The sequence below is a fragment of the Notolabrus celidotus genome, chromosome 13, assembly GCF_009762535.1.
Source record: "Notolabrus celidotus isolate fNotCel1 chromosome 13, fNotCel1.pri, whole genome shotgun sequence".
In the NCBI taxonomy this organism is placed as follows: Eukaryota; Metazoa; Chordata; class Actinopteri; order Labriformes; family Labridae; genus Notolabrus; species Notolabrus celidotus.
Genome location: NC_048284.1, coordinates 9,838,082 through 9,843,097, shown reverse-complemented (window position 1 = coordinate 9,843,097; position 5,016 = coordinate 9,838,082). Strand labels below are relative to the sequence as shown.

The 5,016-nt window shown below is 40.2% G+C and overlaps 1 protein-coding gene across 1 annotated transcript in view; it reads left to right on the top strand.

Annotated features, from left to right (window-relative positions):
- The first annotated feature begins 3,461 nt into the window (after nucleotides 1-3,461).
- LOC117824098 (actin, alpha cardiac muscle) overlaps nucleotides 3,462-5,016 on the top strand; it is a 4,424-nt gene continuing 2,869 nt past the window's right edge. Inside the window, exon 1 of the mRNA XM_034699489.1 lies at nucleotides 3,462-3,593. The gene's annotated coding sequence lies outside the window, so the exon portion shown is untranslated. The remainder of the gene's footprint in view (nucleotides 3,594-5,016) is intronic.

The window sequence follows — 5,016 nt, the reverse complement described above, 5'->3', positions numbered from 1 at the left end:
AACCACTGTCTAAACACAACTGACTGTTAAACACCAATTGCTGCAAACAGCTGCTCAAGTGTGCATACATGTGTGTGCATGTGTGTGTTGGAGGATTTAGGGGGGTGAAGTGCAGACGGGGCAGCTGTCAGGACAGCCAAACTGTGTGCTTCCTCCATGCCCTTATAAGGACAAGTGTGTCTCAAAAACTTTGTCCCATTTAGGACCAATCTGCCTGATCCTGATACAGAGCTGGCAATAGAGACAGGAGTCTGCCAAAAAGTGCTTCCTGACATGAAGGGAGATGTTGACAAAACACAGCACGGAGCACATCCAAAAACTAACTCCATGTCTCTGTCGCTGCCTAGTTTTTGCTCAACAGTCTTAAGCAGAAAAAGAAAACTACCTTGTACAAAAGCACAAGGATTGCCTCATTGGAGTGTGCATTTTTAGTTGAGGGGTTCATTTCACCTCTCTTCAGTTGTTGTAAATGTTTCCAACTGATTCAGAATCATTCATCAAGGTAGTAATGACAGTAAGCTGCTGTCTGTTGTAAAAAGTTTAGTCAATGGATGTTTGTACAAAAGTTGACCTGTGGACTTTTCCTTCCTTCCTCCTTTTCTTAATAAACATTCTCTTAGTGTAGTATTTTAGAATATTTTTGGAAACAATGTTTATACCGATGTAAGCTATCTAGCAATCTCTCTCTGTCTAAATTCCTCACGGCCAGTTGTTGCTTTTTTTCACCAACAACTTTCAATCGTAAAACATGACATTACATTAACATTAACAAATTGACGAAATTCTTGTGTCCATGCACTACAGTAGTTGTTAACCCACCCTTCACAACACCAACACTTAGAAAAATGTCCATAGAGTGCCTTCAAATGCAATCTAAGTATAGGTCCGCTCAATTGGACTGTTTCCATTTTATGCTACGTCATACTTCCACCTCTCCTCTTAATTATAGACACAGTTTTTTAAAATTTCTTTCAGTATATTATCTAACAGCTACAGGTGCAGGTTACAATTTCCTGAAAATTCTAAGCAGACATCTTAACTCTGGATATCAAAGTTGATTTCCAGCAAACAAAACAAAACAATACACCGGTCACCATGTTAGGACGGACAATGACCTGCCATGCATAAATGAAGCCTGCTTTGCATGCTTTTGTAACTTACAGAATATGAGTAGTGATGATCTGATGTTATAGTGGTGCAAGTGAATCAAAAACTACTAGTCTGGAATGAAGAGATAAATTAGATAAGGTCTCAAGAGAGCCGCCAATAATAACTCCTTTATCACTGGAAAAACAGAGCTATTAAAACGGCTGGATGCATGTCCACTTGGGGCTTCCATACTTTTAAAATGGATATTCTCCAAGCAAAAAACAACAACATACTATAACACACATTCTTACATCATATACCCATTTTTTCTTATGAAGCAGCCCCAATCAGCACAACTATTGCCAATACTTGACATACATTTCAATTAATAATGAAAAACTTTTAGGAATTTTTTTTGTAATAGGGAGTGTATTTCAAACTGTTGATCACCTGGGGTTTCATACTACGTTTTATGTATCTGTCTGTCATGATGTTCATGGGAAAGTTAACTTAAGAACTAGTGTGACTAGTTGATCATTGGGTTAAGATTTTTACTTTTTCAAAATATAGAGGTGTGATGATTGACCAGGAAATCCTCAAAAACTATTATTTTTCAGTTGACAAACACGCAGAGGATTAAAGAATCTGAGGTCTCAGTTATAAAGCCTGGAGTAGAAATAGACAAGTAGGTTAGTAGCGTCTCTCTCTGAGCTACATTACACCACACAGCTACAAATGGAATATTTCAGTGTTGATGGTGTGGGGGGGTATTTACATTCTTAAAGCACTCACACTGGCCTGCTACGGCTCCAGCATGGGGATGCAGGCACTGCATGTCATAGAAGTGACGAATAAGGAGCCCGAGCTCAAGTCGACATGCAGCCTCTGGCACCTGTTACTCTCCATTCCCCTAAAAGGAGACACTGGAGCCAATCAGAGCTCAGGACAGGCACTCGTCGCTCCTAGCACAGGCTGTCCCTGGGATCTGTCGTCTGTTGGGGGTCTGGGCTCTAGCCTCAGCCTCTTCCTCCCTCTTACAATATGGCCTATCAGTCAGCTGTCTGGCATGTTTGTGTCCCCCCCTCACTCCTTACACATCTCACGACTCTGGCAAACTCTCACAGGCAGGTCTCCTTAGACGGCTCCTTAGCAGCTAGATTGCTCAGACAAGATCTCAGGTTACTTTTTCACCCTCTGATCACACACATCCGCACTGCCCTTTTTGAGCTTAGTCATATTAGCACATCCTAAGGGACCCAAAGGGCAGCTCCAGTAAGTATATGTGGGAGAAGGATGCTGCAGTGTATGAGGAACTTCATGAAAATTGCAATTCTGCAATTCATCTCTCTTTCAAACAAATGTTAGGAGCCTCACTTGATTTCAAAGGCATCAATTCTTTTTTAAAGAAACACAGTGAATAATTTGACACCTGAAATGACATTGCAACTTATGCTTGATTAATATTTTTCTTATTACAGTCTCTTCCTTAAACATACTTTAATCAGAGAGACCCTCCTGATTTCTGTACATTCATTTTAAGTTACTTTTAACTGTGTTTTTATACCTATTTAAAACTCCTGTGAGGTGTTTCTCAGTGGTTATGGAACACACTGAATTTCATTAAGATACCAATACATGACCTAGAAAAGTGAACAAGACCACTCGTGAGAAAATCGATTATTTCTATATAGTTATTTTTAATCTCTAAAAATGCTGCTGCAGGGTAGGTGTGGAGTAAAGTTATTGAAACAGCCTCTATTTACATTTTCCATGGCAAAGGTCCACAGTGAGTGAATCACTAAACCATCAAAAAGACAGCAGAATGAGATATTTTTTGTCAGAAAACACGACCTACAGGACAGGATTGGTAAAGAGTATGAGAGTTACCAATTTGTACACAGGGGCCCAAAAATTGACACTATTTAAAATTTACTTATAGGAGCTTTAAAATATTTTTTATTCCCCCCTTTTGGTGTATAGATCCCCTTTTTTTCAATCTGATGAGATTTTTTACGTCTTCTGTGGCCATTTATCCAGGCAGGAGAGAGATTAGCTTGAATTTTGCAAAGTAAGCAAAAACAATTATTATGGTAAATATTATTTTTCAATTCCTTTAATTGATCCTGTGTGTGTTTTATTTGTGCACAACACAGTTTGAGGACATCTCATAGTCTGACTGAAATTCATATAAATCTGAAAAAACTTGTAAATCCTTAAGCACGTCATTCATCAGTCCAACAACAGTCTCATGGGAAAAATAACTTTCAGTACTGCCTATTTTCTTTCATATTCAAGGCAACACTCTTCTATTCAAAAGGCATCTCTGGACACAGGAACCACTTTACTGAAGCATTTAGCTAAGCAGCACTTAATTTGGGCTTGTGTGAACTCCTGAGTCCGCCCCCTAAGCCCCCAGCCTCAGGACACCAGGACATATTTAAGGACCCCCTCACACCCTCACCCCTTTGTCCCAGTGGAAACTCCAGTCTTGAGGTAACAACTTGGTAAGTCCTTCTTCACAGTCTTCTTGCATTTCACCGGTTGGTTGTGGGAGTGTGGGGATGAGGGAGGATGAGCATAGATTGTTGCTACTGCTGTTGGATATATCAGTGTCATAACATGGATATGTTTTATACAGTTTGAAGCTGTTTCTGTGAGCACAGTTCATGAGTTTGTTCAGGGATGGAGCTCAGGGGAAAATGGGAAGTAAGAGTTGAAAGAAATAAAGAAGGAGGAAAGGAAAGTATGCAGTGTTTAGCAGATCAGGAACTTTTTCAGAGTGAAGGCAGTTCATCGTCATTCATTGACTGGTTAAGGGATGCTGCTTGCTCTGGAGTGGCCAGCAGGAAGCTTTCACTCTAGTTAGATGCCAGGTAGAGAACCCCTAATACGTTCTCTACTTCTAGTTGAGATGGATAATAATCAGTTTGGCTGTTAAAATGCCAAAAGGAACCACACGACTCAGTGTGTTAGGATGTTTACATTCTGGATCAAAGAATTCATAATACTATGGGAGGCTAAAAACTCACATTACAGTCTAGTTCACAAGACTTTGCTGATTACAGTCCAAAAAAGGGACCAAAAAGAGGTCTTTTTATTTCATTAAGGATTCCTCAGCTGAATGAAATTAGGTTTGAATTAAACAACATTAGCAATACTGACACAACCTATTAGAGGCAGTCTTGTTGGATAGAGCAGAGGAAAGGAATATATCACAATTCTCATTTTCCTTCCATTTATCTTTAAGTAACTTCATAAGAAGCTCTATCAACGTGTTGATGTGTTTTTACTACACTACTAGAAGTACTATACTAAGCTGATCTCAGTGAAAATATCACAAGTAGTGCTAAAGCAGTAATGTTAATCAAACGCACAGATGTTGATTTAAATGGGACTATTATGGAGTAGAGGATGCTACCACTCTGGATGCAGACTATGTCCGGAGATCCTGAAGGATAACAACACATGGTCTAGTTTCAAACAGAGGACTCCACTGTGTGTGTGTGGCGACAGCTGAGGATAGACTGCAGCCCCCGCTGCCACTTGTCAAATGACACACCACACACAGCTGTTAGCGAGCAATATCTTCATGTTGAGATTGGGGATGGGGGGGAGGTGGGGTTGGTGGGCAGAGCAGGGTGACGAGGGTCCCGTGGCTAAAAATAGACCTGTGAGTGTGTGTGTGTGTGTGTGTTGGGGGTCCAGCCATGTCCTGTTTTGGCTCTCCAGGCAGCTGAGAGAGATTAGAGCACTCAGAGGTGTCTTCATACTTAACATGGTGCTGCATTGTTCCTAAGAACTGCATAGTTATGTCTATCATTTGAGATTTAAATGGATTAATTTCACATTAAAATAAAATAGGGACAACATTTCCCGCTGATATACAGCTTAAGTTAATGAAGTAAAACTGAAACTTTGGGAAGAACC